Source organism: Miniopterus natalensis, chromosome 13 (genome assembly GCF_054644295.1).
Source record: "Miniopterus natalensis isolate mMinNat1 chromosome 13, mMinNat1.hap1, whole genome shotgun sequence".
Classification (NCBI taxonomy): Eukaryota; Metazoa; Chordata; class Mammalia; order Chiroptera; family Miniopteridae; genus Miniopterus; species Miniopterus natalensis.
In genome coordinates this window covers 30,985,866-31,007,235 of record NC_142093.1, presented here as the reverse complement: position 1 = coordinate 31,007,235, position 21,370 = coordinate 30,985,866, and the positions used below count along the sequence as shown (strand labels likewise).

The 21,370-nt window shown below is 42.3% G+C and overlaps 1 long non-coding RNA gene across 1 annotated transcript in view; it reads right to left on the bottom strand.

Annotated features, from left to right (window-relative positions):
- LOC107528692 (uncharacterized) overlaps positions 1–21,370 on the bottom strand; it is a 392,472-nt gene that overhangs the window by 14,960 nt on the left and 356,142 nt on the right. The window contains exon 3 of the long non-coding RNA XR_015715553.1: positions 19,139–19,314. This is a non-coding gene — a long non-coding RNA (uncharacterized LOC107528692). The remainder of the gene's footprint in view (positions 1–19,138; positions 19,315–21,370) is intronic.

Below are 21,370 nucleotides of genomic sequence, written 5' to 3'. Positions count from 1 at the left end.
TAGCTTCCCTTCCAGCCGTGCGAACTGAGAAACAGAATGGATGCTCGTTAAAGTAGTGTACCAGGACTCCGATTTGTTCTGTGATTAAGAAGTATCGGTTGGAGAAGACTGGTGAGGGAGATCAATATGCTGGTCTTCATTGTTAATTGACAGCCGAGTCAGAGATGCAGAGTCCATCTCTGTCCACCAGGGGGCTGCGCTTCAGAAGAAACAAGAACCCCCAAAACCAAGAGCTAAAAACAAAGATGGTTTGGGCTACAACAGGTAAATCAGGTTGACAGCGGCTCCCTCTGTTCTCCAACTCCCAGCTTTTGTTCAAGTGTTGTCATGTTTCTGGCCCACGGACGTGACAGGGATGAGACATGGAGAATGGAGGGAGTCATGGAGAAAGTGGCTCCTTAATCTTGAACCGAGATGACTGTGTAAAGCACCGAACCCGGTCTTCCCCACCAAGCACACCATCGATGTTATTCCTCCACAACCTTACTTTTCTGAACAATTTAAGCCGAGGGGACGTCTTCCCTAAAGTTCAGTGGTGTCACCATCTGAGGCGCATAGTAACAAGATCCACCTTCCTGTCTCCAAGGCTCCCAGCTTCAACCTCTCTGTAAGTGATTCTTAGGGGTGATTTTGCCCTCCAGGGCACATATGCAGTGTCAGAAGGCATTTCTGATTGTCACAACTAGCGGGAGGAGTACTACTGGCATCTAGTGGATAGAGGCCAGGGATGCTGCTAAACATCTTACAGTGCACAGGGCAGCCCCCAACAGCAAAGAATTATCCAGCTCAAAATGTGAACGTTGCCAAGACTAAGAAACCCTGCCCTGTAGTGATAGGGATACCTGGATACTGCCACCAAAGAGTGATATAGCTCACTACTTCTGAATCCCTGACCCAGAGTTAGTTTTAAATCTCAAATGTAGAATCTCTCCTGCTTCACAACATGTATATTGCATAGGGCTAAGTGCAGGGTCATGCTCACTGTCACATCTTCTCAAGGAGTTGCAGGTGGTTCATTCAGAAGACTGGGAAGGGGCTAGGAGGGTGAAAAGGAGTTGGTTTTGTTGTTGTTTTAAGCCTTCCATGCCTATAACTTTTTAAGTTATTTGTATGCCACACACAGGCTGTTATATGTTCTTTAAAACCTGTTCCCTCTATTTCTTAGATGCACAGACTACATTTCCCAGCCTGCTTTGCTGTTAGGTGACCATGTGACCGAGTCCTAGTCAGTGGAATGTGAAAGGAAGTAATAGAAGCACTCTAGGCCTGGCTCATAAAAATTTATCTCATGATTCTTTAGCCTCTCCCTTTCCCTAGCTCCTGGCCATATACAAAGGTTCTAGCAAAAAAAATCCAAGGTTGAAAGGGATTGTGGTTCCACCAGGTGAAGGAGCCCTCGTCTCCAAAGGACTTAAATGAAGACAACATGCTAACCAGCAACACTTGCACTGGACTTTATGTGAATAAAAAATAAAAGCCACTGAGAGTTGGGAATTGTTACAGCATCTAGCATTACTTAGCCTAAATTAATACAATATGCATGTATTATTTTAACAATTATAATAGAAATATTAGTGATTCAATGTTAGTTTGTAAATGTTTGTGAAAAGCATGTTGCTGTAAAATTTCTGTTTTAGATTTTCTATAATGCCACTAAAATTTCTTTTTTTAATTTAAACTGACTCATATCACTATCTACCTTTACACACTTTAGTGACTTCCTGTTGCACTTAGTGCAATATTTTTAAATTTTTACCATGATCCACATGGTCTTTCACAATTGCAAAAGAACATAGTGCTTGAGATAAAATAACAGGGGCGTGTTGTTGAAAGGATGAGCTTTGCCTCCCACTATAGGTGTGAAAGGCTCAGATCCTCCTTTCCACACTGCTAGCACCTAGAGTGTAGGCTCAGACAATTTAACATTCCTGTTCAAGATTTTAAATCTTAGGAAGTAAAACAAAGACACAGGAACGGCTGAGAAATTATTCAGGATGACAGCCTTGAGAATGGGGCTACAGTGACACCAATGCCCGGGACAGTAGAGGCAGGCATTACCTAGACTGTTCTTGTAGCAGAACCTTGTCTGTGCTGCCCTACTGCCTAGCATTCTTTAGATCTTGTTCATTTCTGAACTTAACCTTGATTATTAAGCTTCCTATTGATTCTGTGAGCAATTATAAATTTATTTCCTGCTTAAGTTAACCAATTTTAGAATTTATTGCTTGCAAGCAAAGCATTTCTGAGAGAGAAAATACCTGTACTCACCCCCACGAATATAAGCTCCATGAAGGCAGAAACTGTGTCTGTTTTATTCTACATTATATCTCCACCTTGCTACACAGTGTCTAGTGTAGAAGCTGATTAAATACTTTGTGAATGAATGAATAAAGATAGCAGAGTATCATGCAAAATTTACACATCAGTATCAGTGACCAAGGTGTGTAACATTCTTCCACTTCAAAGTCAAGATTTAATAGAGTAGGAGATCAGGAGTATAAGGAAGGTAGAGTTGAAAGGGAAGGAAACTGACACTTGTGTGATAGAAAGGTACCGGGAGTGAGACAGGGCTGTTGGAAAGTTGTATGGAAGATGGAAAGCAGACTTCAACTCAATTGCCTCCTACTGGACAGTGCGAGTAGTGCAATAGCCACAGTTTTCAGCTAACTGCTGACAAGGGTTTTTCCGTCCCAAGTTCTCCAGCATGTGGCTACTTCTCAAAATATAAAAGCATGGTGTTGGAGAGTCAGAAAACAAAGGTTCCCATCCTGAAAAGTGATCCCACCTCTTTAACTCTCAGCATTCTGGCTCCAACTGTTTCCACTACCTGCAGATTGGTTTTGAGAATCCAACAAAATAATGTATTTTATGATGCTTTATAAATCAACAGGGCATTACATAAAATTATAGAAAGATCATTATGTGCCAGACAAAAATTTCAAAGTGTTAAGGGCGGAGTTAGACATTGGTTCCTGAGTTCTACTAAGAAAGAATTCCAAGCCAAGAACTCTAACACAAAAAGTTTATTTAGAAAGTCACAGAGGTAGAAGAAGTGAGCCAGCTGGGCTGTGTGGACTCAAGAAACAAGTTACAGAGGCAAAAGAAGGGCCCTTGATGCTTAGGAGAAAGAAAGCAAAGATATGCTCCTGAGGAAGAAGGCATGGGCATGAGATAGAGACAGACAGGAGGAGAGAGAGATATGGGTCCTTTGTCTTAAGGGTTTTTATCTGTTTTCCAAAGGCAAGGATTTTAGAGAAGGTCTTAGGAAAGGATCTCAATAGAATATTCATCAGCTTTCCAGGTGTATCCTTTCAGAGTTATGGTCTCTACTGATTGGTTGGCACTGGGCAAGGGGTCATTAATCATTACATCTGGCCCTGATGTCAGCCAAGGCATCCCTGTGTCTGGGTTTGCTTCTTGTCTCAGCCTGGAGCTGAAACACAACTGAGGCCTAGATGTTATCTCTAGTTCAAATAAAATTGTGTCTGTGGTCAACAGACAAATGGTGGTCCATTAGCTGGGAGATAGCAGGTGAGCATCCACTACCCAACTGTGGCTGGCTGGGCAATCTGATAACAGATACACATGACATATGCAGAGACTTGTAAGTCTCTGTGTGTCTCATGCAATGCCCACTGCAGCCCGGCCTTCTGAAGTTATAGCTGGTGCCCACTGGCTGCAGATCATCTAGCTGAGAGTCAATCCCTCACACTCTGCTCTGCAGACGGAATGGGGGGGAGCAAGACAGGGAGAACCAAGTTGGATGCAAATAGCTAGAACCTGCCTCTTACCAGAGTCCCCACATATATCACCTTTAAGGAAGCAACTCTCTCCAAGAGATGGCCATCCTTAGCAAACCATCAATAAAGAAAAAAGGAGAGAGAGAAAAACCACAGAAAACTTCCCTTCCTGAAACGTGAGCTAAGTTTGGGGACCCACATCTAAAACTGCATCCCTGGACTAAGTTCACATCTAGCCAAACATGATGTCTCCATTCCAAAGTTTCGATCTGCTGGAGAAAGAAGTTTTACCGTCAGAAACTCAGATGCGCTGATTAAAAGTGACTGCCACAAACACACACTCCAACATCATCAAGAGCAAGTCAGAACCCACACCAGAGCTCACAGGAAACTCACGGAGGAGAGTCAGAGTCGCCACTGAAACAAAAGCCCTGGCTCTGAATGCCGGCTCAGCAGGCGGCTCTCGCCTGTTCAATGGGACGCGCTCTTTGATGTGTGTTTTTTAACCGCAACTTTCATGTGCCGGTGGAAGAAGCTAAGAGCAAGGTGGTAGCATTATGTGAAGACCAATGCTTTCAGATGCCCTTTGCCCTTCGACAGCACCAGGCAGACAAAGAAGAGCCACGTAGCCGGAGAAGCCTACCTGCCTTTGAAAGAATATCTGTGCTAGCAGAATCCACGCGGGCGAGGAGCACGCTCCTGGGTGACAGAAAGGAATCTGGTGGGGCCACGTAGAGAGACAGATTGGGCTTTAAGAGTCCACCCACAGCTTCACTCGGATTATAACCCAAATTAAAATTATTTGTGTCCAATTAGTTTAAAATAAAAATATCTCCTTGTGTGACATGTCTTTCGCACATTTATTTTCAGTAGCAGAAGAAGGGAGCAGCAGTAGACGGAGCAGGACCTGAAGACTTGGGGAAGCTACACAGGTGTGTCTTGTTTTACATGGTACATGCGTTCCTGGGAGAGCTGAGTGGAGGTGCAACAATATTTTTATGTATAAGCTGCATGCTATTCTAAAGGCATGTCACTGAAAACTCTAGTTTTTGACGGTTAAACAGAGTTTTTCATTCTTCTGGGTTTGCCTAATAAGGCTGATTGAACTTGAAGGGTGTGAGCCTGATGTTTGGGGTCTCAGGGCAGCAAGTTCCCACAGGGGATTTTTTTAAAAGCTCTTTGGGATCAGCTTACCCAAAAAGGCTGCACGAGGAAGGAGCCAGAAATGAACCTAATATCGTTAGATTAGGACCAGGCAAGTAGAAAGTCTAAGCTGTTCCCTGGAACCACAGGCTATAGGGCATTTTCTAAAACAGGGATGGGGGCTGACTGTCCTCGGGAGCAGGGAGAGACGGAGGGGGCTGTGTTCACGGAGTGGATGGGATGTTATCTGGGGCCATGTTTCCACATAGCCCATGATCCACTAAAGCCCAGGGTTCAGAGGGTGGTGGTCAAATGTGGTCACCATACCTGGCACAAGGGAAGCAGAGACAGAGCAAGGGGCCTTTCACACCTTCAGGGAGCACCCAAGCTGGAAACCATCTGGTCAGGGCTTGGCTAGGCGGAGGGTCAACTAAGTAGGAAGAAAGTAAGATGTGGAAGAAGGAAAGGAAGCAGGATTCTTTAATATATCATGGTAAAGACTACAGGGACACAGGACTAAATGGATGAGTTTTTAAAGGATTGGTTGATTATAAAATCTTGAACAAATTCTAAGGTTTTATTATTACGTGTCTGCCCACATACCCTGCACTATATCCTACCCCTTGAAGCCTAATGAACGTGTTCAGAACAAATAAAAGGAAATGCTACATTTTACAGAAAGCAACAAACTGAGTCACCAAGAGGTAGCTCACTGAAAGTTGAAAAATATATTTTTAATATTTCTGCATTAAAAAAAGTCATTTCCATGAAGCCATTCTGATATTGGGGTTTTCAGGGACTTGACTGATGTTTGGAGCACACCTCCATTCCTGTGATGGTAACAGCCTTACGCTCTCTAAGCCCCGATAATAGCATCAATCTCACTATATTATAGTGGTTTTTATAGCTCTCACTTGTGCAGCACTAAAAGCTGGCTTTTCCCCACCTTCCAGGCCCCCACCTGGCCCTACAGGCGGAATGACTAGACGGTCCCCATTCTGTCATGCCCTCAAACCCAGACACCAGCTGCTTTTGCACCTGGAGTGCACTTCCTCTCCCTCCCAGCCTCTGAGCAACTCTGACTTCACTTCTGAAACAGCTCAGCCTTACCTCTCCTAGAGGTGCTTCCTGACTCCCTCCTCGTAAAAGGCTCTCTCTCCTACTTGCTCAGCACTCAGGATTTACACTCACCTGGCGCCCATCAGGAGAAACTGCAACGACCTGCTCAATTATCCCCCCCCCCCCCCCGATCAGCCTCTGAGCACTATGAGGGAAGGGAGTGGGCCTTTGTCTCTGACTCTATAGTCCCAGCACCTGTCACAGTGCCAGGCAGACGCTCACCATTGCCCCAAACATGCTGCCACAGCGGAGCCACCAGGTACTCCTCCACTCATCCTTCCGTTGCCAATCAGAGGCACTATCTGACCCATGCTTTATGGCCCAAGAGCGCAAGTCCAGCAGCACGGCAGCTTTTTCCATCTCCTTGGCACATGTTTTATAGGCTGTACTCTGAAGAAGATGGCGCTAAGCGTTATAGAAAACTAGCCACGTACCACACAGATGAGACGTCTGCACACGTTTTATTTTAAGGAAAGTTACACAAAGCTGGGGAGAGGGTTTCTGTGGCGGAGTAAGAACAACTTGGGAGAATTTCATTTTATGTTGAGTACATACATATGCCATACTTGTTTAGAGTGTTAGTTTGGGTTCTCTGAGAAGCAGACGCCAAAACGGGATTAAATGTGCAGCAGATTTCGTAGGGGAAATGCCTGCGGGGGATGAAGGTCGGGCACAGCCTTCAGACAGTGGTGTGGGTCTGACCTTGAGAAGAAGGGGAAGAAAGAACAAAGGTTGTAGAAAGAGTTTCCACTGCAGCTCAGTTTCAAGAAAGGTTCAGGCAGGGCAACGGGGAGTCTGTCTGTCTGTCTCTCCTTCCATCCCTCCCACCTCCCCACCTTACTCTCTCTTACCTTGAACCTGCATTTAGAATTTAGATTGTTTATGACCTCGGGAAGAGGGTGTTGTTGTTATGTCAGGAAGCACAGAGCACCTTGTTTTAAAAGTCATCACAAAGGGAATAAATACCCCATTCTATCATAAGCCTCAATCTTGAGTCTTCACAAGAACTTAGAGTGGGTTGGCTGAGAGATAAGACCCACTAACGTTTGCTGAGTGATAACAGATGCCGGGTTCTGTCCTATTATGGTCTTCACAGTAAGCCCATCAGGTAGCTAAGGAATCGTCTCCTTCTAAAGATGAGGAAATTGAAGCCCGGATCATTTAAGGTGCTGTTCATCATCATGAAACTAGTAAGTGAAAGGAATTCAGAATTGGCCCATCTAGTAACTGCTGCTTTTAATGGTAACCTAAGTAACTAGGCAGAGATGCTGTGTGTGGCGGAGGCAGCTGCGCCCCAAAATTTCTGTTCACCTTCCGTACCTTGGAGTTGTTTCTGGAAAATGGTTTTCTCCGCCCTCTTGCCCCCTGCATGGATTTATGACTGGTTTGTCAATAGAGGAAGAGACATGTGCCACATCTGGGCCATGGCCTTTAAGAAGAGGGTGCCTGTTCCCCAGGTGCCCTTCTCCTTCTATAGACTGGAATCCTTGGTGCCCTGTGACCTTGGAAACCACTTGGCATGGAAGGCAGAGTTCCTGTCCGCTGAGGTCCTCAAATGCCTCTGTGGAACAGCACCCCCTGCTGACTGGAAGCCAACTTGGACTCTGGACCTTGTGTTTAATTCATTATAATCAGGGACTCTGTTTATGGACAGCAGTTATACTTCCCTGCCTAAGAAGACAAGTACATGTCTCCCTGCGGGGGCGTGAAGTAATTGGCTTAAAGTCACAGCGATGGTGATAGCAGAGGCAGGGATTAAATAGAGAACGACCTTCAGTGCGAGGAAGAGAAGGGAGGCTCAGAAGCCTGGCAGAGGCTGCTCAGTCAGACTGTGGTCTCGGTGCCACCACGTGGCTGCACCCAGAATCCGCAGTGTCCATGGATTCGGGTCAAGTGTTGATGAGGAAGATGGGCCCATCCACACTGAGGCAGGGCCCAGATACTACCGCAGGCTGCAAGGCCTTGGAAGCTGGGATAGAATGGGGAGGAATCACGAACCATTCTGTGGGCATGGCAGATTCTCAGGACCCACCTCGGTGGGAGAGTCTTTCCCACACAGAAGGGGGAGAAAAAAAGAGTCAGAGGAAAAGCCTGTGCCAACTGGGCCCTTCTAGTTGGCATGGGGGTGGGGGACATGCCACAGTTCAGTGGGTAGATGGACATCCAGGGGCTCATCAGTGCACCGTATGGTCCCCAAACTCATTTCATACCCACGCGGAGAAGCTACCAGAAAAAAGTAGATATTCTTCTCTGTTCAATGACCATCCTCTGACTAAAGGGCACTAAAATGCTGAAAGCCCTTGCATTAGCTGAAGGTATCCAACGCCTGGTGGACAACAGATCTTAAAGACACTGGACACCCCTGTACATAAGTCTCCCTCAGACTTCTTTGTTCTTGCCCCATCCTCCATCCATGGCCTTAAAAGAAAGCTCTCCTTGAAATGTGCAGAATGATCATTAAGCACTTGGAAATGAGTAGGCCTTTCTGTGCTAAAGGCTCAGGGGTCTAAACCTGTCCCTAGTGTGGCACGATTCCAATGCAGCACCTCCATGGAACCCCAGGGTAGGGTAAGTACAATAGAATATGTTTTTTCAGGGGACACAGGGTGCTAACTATCCAAAAGTACACTGCCTACTCAGGGCACATTGTGCATTCTAAAAACATATAAGTGCTCTTCTGCCTTCATGAAGAAGATAAAAGCAAGAAAGTGGATTAAATGGACAAACAACAGCCTACTTCAGATTTGGATATTACATTGTCTTCAGTGAAGTGTTTCTAATGTTCTCGAAGCTTGCAAATAATGAAAAGGGTATCCCCCCCATTGAAATCCAAGTAAATATGCTGTAATTGGTTTAGAGTGCCTTTAATACTAGTGTTCTCAGGCTTTAAAACTCTTTTTTCCAAGTTTCAATAACATGTTCTTGAAAGATATACTCTCTAAGTAATTCTTTGTCCTCACGAAGACACTCGAATCACTTTTCTAAACTGATGGTCTGGCAGCCTTCCAGAGCTGATTTAGAAGTTATGGCTCACACCCCATGTCTGAGTCTTCTAACCTTGGCACAGTCCTAAATCCCATGAATAGGGTTGGCAGTTGGAAAGGATGGCTATAAAAAGAGAGAAAGCTGCATGTATCTAGTTCTGTTTAGCAAATTTTGCTTTCATGAAAATCCTAGAGAGTCACGAAGACATTGCCAAGATACCTACAAGATCCCAGTAACCTGTTGGACCATCCCATATGCCATAGCACACTCAAAATAATTTAAATGCATCGTGTTTTATGGTTTGCAAACACTTTCATATTTATTATCTCATTTGACGAATGTAATAATCCTGGGAAATATGCAGAGCAAATATTACTATCCTCATTTGAGAGAAAGATACTGAGGCACAAGGGAGTCCTATCCAAGGTTACCCACCCAATTAATGCCTGAGCTGAGACAGAAACTCGGGCTTCTGGCAGCGGGGTTGGTTCTCTTTCCACTGCACCATGCTGCCTCGTCAGAAGCTTCTGGCTCCAGTCCATCCGTTTCCAATCTGTTTCTGGTGATGGCTGGACTGCTCACAGCACTGGTCATACCAGGCCAAAGAGAAGAGATCCTGGTCACTGTGAGGAACACTGCCTCTAAGAAGAACTCGAGTAGGCTTTGGCAGAGGTATCAGTAGAGGAAAAAGCCCCTTTATCCACAGCATCTTGAAACTCTAGCACAAGCACTCATCATTGTCATTAACGTGCAATTGCTCTCAAAGCTCTTTGGAGTTAGGGGTTTGCTTTGCCTACTGTGAGAAAGGCAGCCACCAAGCTAAATTGGGCCCTCAGGCATGCACCCAGCCTTCTCAGAAGCCAATACTGTTTAGATGGAGTCCTTCCATGCACATCTCCCAGGACGGTTTTAGACAGCCTATGAGTATACTTTATTTCCTTTAAAACAAGTAACCTAGAAAATGAAATAACACATATTAGATTAAGCTCTGTCCCATTTGGCTAATTCAGAAGTTAATGAAAGGTCTCTTTCGGTCATTGGTATTGGCAGAGAGACATTTAGTGAAACTCTCATGGGAACCTCACACAGGTACAGTAGCAGCTCTTACCCATACACTAAGAATGACACTTAAAGGCAGCTTTTTCTTCTCTATGAGGGAGCCATTCAGGTTTCTCTTGACAAAGGCCCTGCTTACCAAACTCCCCCCACAAAAAAAGAATGAGAGAGATTGGGGGTGGAAGGAGAGAAAGAGAACAAGAGAAGTAGTAAGAGGAAGAGAGGGAGATTTTTGAAAAGGGCAAGACAAAGGGTGGAAAGGGAAGATCACTGGCCAGATCGCTAACAAACACCGTGGAGGTGCCCACTATGAACAAGGTTCATAGGAACTAACAATTAACTCCACCTCTTTGAATCACATGCAGTGTCTAGCACGTGGGCTGACTATATTAGAAATTTAATACAGAACACTGGTTTATTTGTTCCTTGAAGTGAATGCTAACTTTAAAAATAGTATAATAAAAAATTAAAGCTTGACTATATCATGACTTTAACCCCAGCTCCCTATATTCAAGCAAATATATCCAGAATCAAATCATTTCCTGAAAACACATCCTAATTGATTCTGTAATCTTCTACTCTGTCACAGAACTGATGAAGCTGTTCCGCCTGCCTGCCACTTTTCCAGAAGTGAGTCCCCATCTGATAAGGAATAAAAAATACAATGGCCTCTTCACCTCATTCCAAAGGCACACTGAGCCTGCACACTATGATGAGAAGATTGTTCATGTTATGAACTCTTGAATCTCTTTGCTTCATATTTTTGTACCTATATTTTTTAAGTGGAAGAAGTCTGTAGATTTTTTTATTGTTTATATTTCTCTGTTTTTTTGTTTATTTGTTTGTTTGTTTGTTTGTTTGTTTTTATCAGAGTGATGTTAGCATCACAAAGTTAGGTCGTTTTGAATATTTTTCTAAATTTAGGATCAATTTTAAATTAATTGGCTTTTGAAAGTCCAAGGATTTGTTCTGGAAATAATACTTTGAGTACTTTAATCACTTTCTAAAATTTTATTTAGTTAATTAGTTACTTAGTTTCAACCTTGGCAATCACTTTATTTCTTTCTAATTATTCTCAAACAATTTTGGTAATTTATATTTTTCCAAATATATATATTGTATATTTTTATATTATGGAAATATATAATATATTCACTGAGGTTTTCAAACTTATTGGTGCATAACTTTCATAATTTTAATTGTTCCTGAATTTATTCTAAAATTGATGCTCTCATTTCTAATTTTGTTTATAACCCACTTTATTAAAACTGACATGGGTTTATCAATTAATAAAATCATTTTAAAAATAAATTAATGAATAATTTGTTATTATATAAATATCTAATACTATAAATGTAATTTATATGGTAAACATAAATATTATATCATTATATGAATAAAATAGTTTTTCCTAATACCTACAGATTGATTAATCACTTATTTTTAGGGGTCTGATTCTTTTATTACTGTTTTTATTACTTAATTCATCATGGTGTTAAAAGTTTAACTTCCAGAGTTTTACTTTTAATTCATTTGTAGCTATCCTTTATTTCTCTCATGGAAAAAACATATTTTAAGGCTATTGCTTCACCTTTCAGTATAGCTTTGGCTGACTCTCATGAGTTTTGAAATGTAGCATTTTCATATTTATTGCTTACTGAATCATACATAATTTTATTTTTTATGTCCTTTGGGCCATAAATTAGGTTCAATTCTCTGAAAATAAAAAAAAAATAACATTTTTTAAACACTGTGTAATAGCAAGAAGAAAAAAATAAACATTTATTCTTAATAACATTAACTCCAACTAAGAGGAGGACCTTTTTTTACCATTATCTGTTACTTACTAGCATTTCATGTTTTAGTCAGGTAGTTTTCAGTTCCTTCTGTATGCACATTGACACAATGTCCCACTTTGAGTTCCTGGGAGTTTGGGACTAAGATCTAGATTACAGAAACTAAGACTTCAAAGAAAATTTTCAATTTCTAATGATTTTATTAAAACACCTCTTGAAAACAAGACAACCAAAAATGGAATAACAATTTTCCCATCCATATTATTGTAATAAGGAAGGGCAAGGATTGTTTAAATAAAGGAATATAGAGAAGAACAGCAGAAAAAAGGGGGAAAAAAGGAAAAGTGAAATAAAGGTTTCCTTTACTCATGGGCAATTAGCCCAAAGAGCTTCAAAAATGGGTTGTTAAAAACTGTGAGTTCCTGTTTTTTCATTGTTGTTATTTTCTGCCTTCCTCCTTTCTTTCTTTCATTTCCTTTCTTTTTTCCTTTTTCTTCCACCCTCCCTTCAGTGAGGGGGAGGGCATCCTTGATTGGATTTTGGGTCTGATTTATGTAAAAGAATCAGTTGTGTCCACTCACCTCCTACTCACAATCTGCCACTATTCTCATCCTCCAAAATAGTTTCCATCATTCCTTACATGGAATGGAACCTCTTGTAATCTCTCCTTTTCTCAGCATAAATTCCATCTGAACAGCACAGTCACAATCAAACTAAGAAGCAGGTTACTTTCCTCCCACCTCAATACAAAACTGTCGTTCCAACTTACTGAAACATAACTTTGCACAACTCCCTTATAATCTTTATTGTCCCTGAATCTATTCTAAAATGCATGCTCCCATTTCTATGGGAATGGTGGTGTTTTTAAAGAGATTCCTTCCTTTAAAATATTTTTAGAGCTTGGAAGGAATATTAAACAGTAAGTGAGTAAAGGGAAATGGCTTAACTGCAATATGCCAGGGATTCACCAAAGTAGCAGTTGAAGAGTAGAACTCTGGTGAAAGCAGAGCAGAGGGCTGGGTGAAACGCAGGGAGCTGGTCATACAGCCACTTCAACCACAGAACTCTAGTACTGGCTGGAAACTCACAGGGAGGCCTTGCAGGAGAGTAACGAACCCCATTTTACAAACAGAGTCTGTGAGCATGACAGAGATAAAAATGACTTTCCCAGATGTCTGAGCTGTCTGGGATTTGTGTCCAGGTCTTCAGATCGCAAACTGCCCTATCACATCACAACTGCACCTGCTGCCTTTTAAGAATCTGCTCCACCAGAAAAGATGTATTTTCTGGTTCTTCATACAGTGAACATCTCTGTCTCTAGACCTTTGGTCTAACTGCTACAGGCTCTGGAATATTTTCTCTCCACACTGTGCCATGAGTCTAAATTCCATGCATTCTTCAGGCAGGAGGCCCAGTTTCATCTCTGTCACGTCTTTCCATAGGACTTCAGACTCTTCCCCACTGTGACTCTGGCTTGGAAATGAACCACACATCTGACTTATGATTGGAAGGGGCTTGAGGGCAGGCCCTGCAGGGGTCCTGCAGAGTGTGGATACTGTGCATGGATGGAGTGGTATGCCAATAATCAGGATTTTGGTTACTGAAGAGCAACATGTGAGGAGAAAAGAGGACACTGAAAGCAAGAGACACCAAGAAGTCACTGTCTACAATCTGTCAACTGAGACAGCCCTTCAAGGGTAGAATGAATGCTAAGAAAACTGTTCAGGGGCAAATATTCCAAGACTCTCTCCTCAAGAATTCACTTCCAATAAGTCACCATATATAAAATTCCAGCAGGTACAGTTGTATCTTTATCCCACAGTATGTTGTCTATTGCCAACAAAAACTTCCCTAAATGATTATTTCCAAGTATTTAGTAGCTTCCCAATAACAAGTTGGATTTTGAGGATTTAACTTGAAAATTTTACTAGAATCTAAAACTTCCTTTCAGATGATTTTTTCATTGTACTCTGTTTTCCAATTTTATGTACATATTTAATCTTTTCATACTTACATAATCTTTTAGGGACTATATCATTTTTCCAATTTTCTCCCACGGGAAAATGAGTCTCTCTTGTACTTTTACACTATCCACAATACACATTAGCTATATGGGGCATGGAGTTAATGTTCTTTCTCTCTGAAGACAAGATGGAAGCTTTCCCCAATTTTCTAAAAACTGTAATTGCTACATAGGCATAAGCAAATATGACTAAAACTTACACGACACCCTCCAACCTGTCCCAACTATTATTCTACTGTTATATGCAACATATTTGTTTTGAGGAATTTCTTACTTTTTTCTAGTTTGTCTTGTTTTCCCATAACGGTGCCTAGTTAGTAGACAGGAAACCTAATTCCCTAGGAAGCATTATTATCTAAAATTTACAATCTGTATATGCCACAATGTTTAATTTTTTTCTAAATTTCCCTTCATCATCTTTGTCGATACCCATTTTTAAAAGTCATTATTGCCTTCCAGCTGTCCAAATTTTCTTCTCATTTTTCTCATAAAAACTGACTTAAAGCAGGAGGTCAATATCTCAGCCATCATTAATTTCATGCCCCCCTCTTCTCATTTATTCGCTGGTCTTTTTTCTCTTGAGAATCCCTTTTTTCCTTGATAGGTTTATAAAAGGCCTCCTTACTTCACCTAACCTCCTTTACTAGCAATATCTCATTTCCCACTTTGGGGCTCCTTATCTTTTCTCTGCCAACTTTAAGTTGCTCTGTCTATTTTTATACAGTTCCTGCCTTCTCCACTCCCAGGGCAATTGCCCTGCCGTACAGGGATCCTGAGCAGCCCTTGGGGATGATAGACTGTTTTTCCACTAGAATTCCAGAGGCAGAGGGGCCCTGCAAGTTCTCTTGCTGTGACATGCGGCGCAGGCTTTTGCACTTTAATTACAATGTCTTGGGCTACTTCACACCTCTCTGCGATTATGAATGTTAATACTCCCATGGCATCATACATATTAGATTTCCTCCCAGTGTGTTTTTCAGCTAGGAATAGTACCTTGTAGTGTTGTTATCAATGATCACATTCCTCAGTAGGCAGTGGAGAGAATGGAAATGATTTACTCTATTAGGGTGAGGTCATTTGCATACTGCTCAGCGATTTGCATGCTGGCAGATCCTAGGACCACGTTTCCGAGGCGTCCCCACATTTCTCCCTTTATAACAAGGTGTGGCTTATCTGGCTCACTATAAAACTGTCCTTTATCTTCCTCCCTCGTGCCATTCTCTCGCACTAGAAAATAATACACACTAGCACGAGCATGACACTGCACAGCAGTCTCTATCTTCTGAGTTAATGTTCTCTTTGGCATAATTCATCATCCCTTCTGATTCCTCAGGGCTGATGACAATGGTGACTCCCCTAATATCTGAATGAAGTCCTTCATAAATATTTTGCTGAGTGATTGATATCTCCTCGAGTTATTTTTCTCACACCTCTTCCCCTCCGCATATAACAGATGGGATTCCATCATCAGAAGCAGATGTTGTGGAAAAGGTATCCGGAGCCCAGAAGCCCTCGTTCCAGCCCCAGCTCTCCCATTAACTACCTCTGCGATCTCCACGAGTCACTTAACCTCTCTGAGCTCCATTTCCACGTCTGTAAATTGAAGATGAACATGTCTTCTTCAGAGGTGTACTGAGGCGATCAGAGAAGACATATACGAAAGAGCGTCCTAATATGAAGTAGTTTGGTAGCTGGATTTTTGATGCCACTTAGCTAAATGGTTAACTTTTCAAAATCAGGTGAAATATAAATTTTCTCATAAGCTTTTCACAATAAGAAACACACATACACATGCCTAGGAAGGTCGGTTACATTTTGAGAAATTCCTAATGGTAAATTGTCAGACAGAACAAAATGATGATTTTAACCCCTCCCATCTCTACCCCATCCCAGTCCCATTCTCCACCTTGAGCTATATCAGGTAGCAGGGGCCGGGCAGGGAGAAGCAGGGCTCCGTTTGGTTTTTCACTGAGCCTCATTCATTGAAGAAAGGTGTCAGGGCTGCTGGTGGATCTGGAAAGCATTTTGGAAGTAAGGGGCAGACAAATGTAAATCTTTTAAACCCCCATGATAAGCAAACTCTCCTCAGTTCAACATATAAATATAAACACTAAATCAAATCAGATGCTTATACATTTTTTAATCCCATCATAAAACATTTTGTTTTGACAGCTTGGTAATGTAAAGTAAAAACACCGGCAGCCAAAAAGAATCAGCATCTTTGCCTGCCTACTACCTGAAAAAGTCTTCCCTGTGTATAAATAGCAAAGAAAGAAAGAAAGAAAAAAGTATGTTTATGTAAAGGGAAACACTGATTTACTAGAACTGATTGCTTCATAGTCTAATTACTTTTCAACTGGCTGTTCCAAATTAAGATGTCATTGATGGCTTTTGGTGATATATTTCATTTTAAGCAAATTTATTCTATAATAGAGTACATCATAATGGAAAGCAGAGTTCCTACTCTTCCCTCCTCTTTGTAGCCTGATATCTTGACAAGTAAATTAAATTTAGCAGTTAAAATGCTTCCATTAGTAATTTTATTAAGTTAATTAAAGAATCTCTCTTTCTGAATTTTAACTACCTTCCTTTCAGAACAATGTTGATTTCTTTTCTTTCTTTTTTTTTCAATTTCATGTATTTAGGGACTGTGATATATTCTAGGACCAATCAACAACTCCATCAGTATTACATTTATGTGAACAAGAGGCTGCCAAGAAGAAAAAAGAAGAGCTCGAAAGCCTTTGAAAGAGATGGTTTCTTACGTATCACAGAAGAACTAGGGCTGTGACATCTTTAACAGAAGGAGGAAGAGGAGGAGTGGGAGGAGAAAGGAAAAAAGGGAAATCTACTTTGTAGCTATCGATGTTCTTAGGAAAAGGCAGAGCTACTAACTAGTGTTTCCATACAGGGAGGGGAGAGCATAAATAGTTCAAGTAGAGTTTATAGAAGGAAAGAGAACTCCAACTCTTTTTTCCTCACTCAGTAGGTGTACAAGTCGTGCTGAGCAAGACACTGAAGTTGGTGAAGCACAGGTTAAATGAAATCTTGGGCCCTCTCCAGGGGGTGGCATTTTAAAAGAACCCAAATATTTCTAAGAGATTTAGGGCAAAAAAGAATTCTCTCATTGACTATTGCCTGTTTCCTGTGCTTGGTGTTCCTAAACTCAGGAAGTATAGAGATTATTTTTAGATCTTGAAGGGAGCATAGAGAAAATTTTATTGTAGCCTCTCATTTTAAAGAAGAGGGAACTGAGGGCCAGGAATTAATAATCCCACCATCACTGATAATAATAATAATAGCAACTATAACAACAGCAGCTAATATATTTTTTTAAATATGTTTTTATTGATTTTAGAGAGATGGGAAGGGAGAGGGGTAGAAAGATAGAAACAATGATGAGAGAAACATCTATTGGCTGCCTCCTGCTGGGGACTGAGCCCACAACCCGGGTACGGGCCCTAACTGGGAATCAAACCGCTGACCTCCTGGTTCATGGATCGACGCTCAGACACTGAGCCACACCGGCCAGACAACAGTGGTTAATGTTTATTGAACTCATCACTGTGAAGCTTCACACACATTATCTCATTAAAAAGCCCATGAGGAAGATTCTTCTAAATGCTCCAACATTATAGAAATAGGAAATAAAGCATAACAAAGAGTATGCAACTTGTACAAACTCTGTGTGACCCCACAGTCCCCTGTTCATAACTAGTGCCCATCATTACCTCAGATGAGCGATCTGGGATCGTGTAGCCAGTTAGGGCTTCCCCAAGGCACTAACCTTCTCAGGTCTGCTCTTTTCAAACCAGGCCCTATGAAAAGAACTGAATACCCAGTGCTTGAGCTGAGGCGCGGACACTGAGAAGAACTATGATTTAGTTTTTTGTTTGTTTGTTTTGCTTTATGTCTTTATTGATTTCAGAGAGAGGATAGGAGAGAGAGAGATGGAAACATCAATGATGAGAGTCATTGATCGGCTGCCTCCCGCACGCCCCCGACTGAGGATCGAGCCCGCAACCTGAGCATGTGCCCTGACCGGGGAATCGAACCCCGATCTCCTGGATCCTAGGTCGATGCTCAGCCGCTGAGCCACACCAGCCAGGCACTATGATTTAGTTCAAAAGGAATCCCACTGCCAAGGTGCCCAGTGGAATATTTGCTTTCTGTGTGAAACCTTATCAAAGGTTGCAACCGTGAGCTCAGACCCAAAGTTACATTCCATTTAAGAGTCGGGGGTCACCCCCTTCACTCATTCACTGAAGAAATAAAGGGGTGCAAGAATCCGACGCACAGCAGCTCCTATTAGCACCCCCAACCCTTCCTTTCTCATGCCAGCCCTGCTCCAACAGCCCGCGCTGGGAGCTCACGGGCTCGCCGTTCAAGCTCCACCCCCTCAAAGTCACCCCACCTGCTGGGGGCGCTCACGCTGCGCCCATGCTGCACCCTCACTCCTCAGGCACAGTTGGCACCTCGCAGCCCAGGAGCCGGGCCGCGCCCGCCCGCCTCTGCCCTTTCCCTGGGGACCGGGTGCGTCCCGTCACTGTGTTCCGAGCTCCCGCCTTCCTCGCGAGGCCAGGTCACCACGGCATTTCTGCCTTCTATCTTTTCCTTAGTCTTTGATTCTGAGTCACAAGAGCCCCAAAAACAAATCTGGCAACTCACAGATGCTTCCTGTCAGGACAGAATGGATGGAGCCACTAAACTATTTAATAGGCCAGGAAAGAAAAAAGACAAAGAACACTCCATTCATCCATAAATACATACACATTTGCCCCACCTTTTTCACACCAGGAAAAGCTAAAATTGCAGGTGCCTACCCTAGATGGTCTTTGTATATTCTAGTGAGCCCACCCCATTTTCTCCCTCCCCCAGCATCAAGATAAACAGGGTATATGAGTTTTATTGTATCTTTGCCCCTGATACAATGATCCCTTGTTATCCTGTATATAGGTTCACGAGATGCGGTTGCCACAATTTCTGAAGCACAATAATTTGCAAAATGTTCCCACAAGTGTTTATTGTGAAAGTCGTTTCCTTCACTAAGCCCAGGCCTCCCCCAAAATGATGTCTTTAGAAAGTACCTAGCATTCCTCAACATTCCCATAATGAATAGCTAGACAGACAGACCCAGGATCATCCAGTATGTTTTGCTAATTAAAAACGATCTTCCCTGCCCTGGCCCTCAACTGAGAAAGACACTGCCTTTAGCTTAGAAGCATATTTTCTATATACCTGACCACACAGCAAACGTGTTTTCATTAGAAATTTACCTCTTACTTCCTCGGTTTCCCGCCCTTCACATTGCATGTACTCTTTGGTGAAGACCTTGTTCATTTATTTTGAGAATCTTGTTGTTGTTTTATGTGGAGTTCAAGTCCAGTAGTGAAATCTGTTTCATATTTGTGATCGGTTTTCAGCTCTGGAAGATGCCCAAACTGGCAAGTCCCTGTAAGTGAAAAAGAAAAAAACAGAATCTACTTCTGTAGCCTGAGCATATAGAAGATGAGGGAAGATAATTAAAAAGGGACGAATCTGCAAAATCAAACACTGTGTCCTCTCTCCCAACCCCAGAAATTCTGCCCCAGCTTCGGACCTGGAGAGTGATCTAGTAACTGAACAGCACCACAGAGGAGCCAAAGGGATCATGAAATTATGCGGTAAAAATCCCTATTCCTTGTCACATGAAAGGAAGAACGTGCGATTTTTAAATAAAACACCAGAGAAAGATGTAACCAGTTTGAAGCAGTAGATGCAGCCGGCCACAGTTGTGAAAGATTCGATAAGCTTCTTCTTACTTGTCCTTCACCCTGGAGGCTTCTGAAGAGGCCTGAATATCTGGCTTAAAGTGAGTGATGCTACTTGAAATGAAAAGCAAGGAGATTGCAAATCACTCTTCTGCACAGGCCTGGAATACGCGATGGCATGGCTGATGGACAGATTCAGGTATTTAAGTGAGTGTGATTTCCAAGCAACAGTCTCTAAACCCTACATTGTCGTTGACCTCCCTCCTGCGATTGGACATGTTTGTGAAGGCGCACAGTGGAATAAGTGCATTGGGACGAACGCTGAAGTCATTTTCTCACCCCACGGCAGTGTTACTGCAAAATGAAGCCACACTGTCCCAGTCAGCGATAGAGCCAGCTTTGCAGCCTTCCCCGGCTAAATGGACTTAGCCCATTCTAGCAGAGGACCTTCCTATTTCAGAAATCCAGCTAGGAGATTGGCTGGAGTAAACCAAACGAAGTAGGTAATCCAGTGCGTGTGCTCAGGTAAGGGTAAGAACCAAGAAAGAACTTGAAGAAACAGTACAAGGCTACCCTTCTGTGTTTTTTTCCATTTCTTCCTCTCTTTCTTTTATTCTTAAAGGCAAAGATATTAGGAAGGTGAAAACTATCCCAAAATAATTTTTTTTTCTCTGTTACTTGGCCCGAAAGCAAAAGCAAAGCACCCCATCAGCAGCCTTTTAAATCAAACACAATTAACTGTATATTGAAATATATGGTCTGCAATTGTATGTTCAATTAAGTAGCTAACAGCAATTTGTAAAGGTTGGAAACGTCGCCTGCACACGGAAGCTACAGAGGTCTGAAGCTACAGAGGTCTGCTTAGGTTTCCTGCTTCTTCTTAGTGACAGAAGAGGCCCAGATAGTTGCCTCCTCAAAATTGAAAGGCAGAAATTTCTGTTGTCTAGTAGCACTCCTCAAAAGCTTTATTGTAAATTAAATCAAATATTTGCATTGAACCTTTTCTTGAAGCTTGTCAGAGAGAAAAACAAAATACAACTAAAAAAGGAAAGACTATCATGATCACTAGAGAATTAATATTTAAATACAGACAATGATTATCTGTGTTATAGTCACAATATACTGAAAAATGTTTGGAAGGATTTTCAGAGAGCTACAGAGAAAGCTTGGCTGGCTGTTCTTGGAGGACCCGTTGACTGTTTGCTGGATGGAGACAGTTCACCAAGTAAGCAGATTTTGACCCTTCGAGAACTTGAACGTGATGATGAGTTTATGACAGTTCTAAAAGCCAACATACGGTCGGTGGCCAGATTGTGGTTCTGGACCGAGAGCCTTCCATTTGGAATGCAGACAAGCATTTGAATTATGGGTCTAATGAAAGTGTCAATAGCAATCCTGTTACTGGAGGAGCTGTAAAACCCTGCTTAATGAACTAGGCAGGGACACAAAAACACAATGGTCTAAAATACACTGTAAGAGAAAATGATAATTAGCCCAGATTTCGTGTACAAGATAAAATGCACAGGGATGATATTACCACTGAGCAATATTATAGCCCTTCAGGGGACTGTTTTGTTAACAGGGTTTGGCTCAGCCTTTTCGATCTTCCTCCTATGAGTGGGGGGTGTACTATGCAATCGTGAGCTGTGAGATAGGAAAAGAATGTCAGGTGGTAAAATTCCTATCATAGATGCTGACAAATGTAAATGACAATAAAAAGGGTTCTGGCCATATTAAGGGTTCATTCTTATTTAGGAG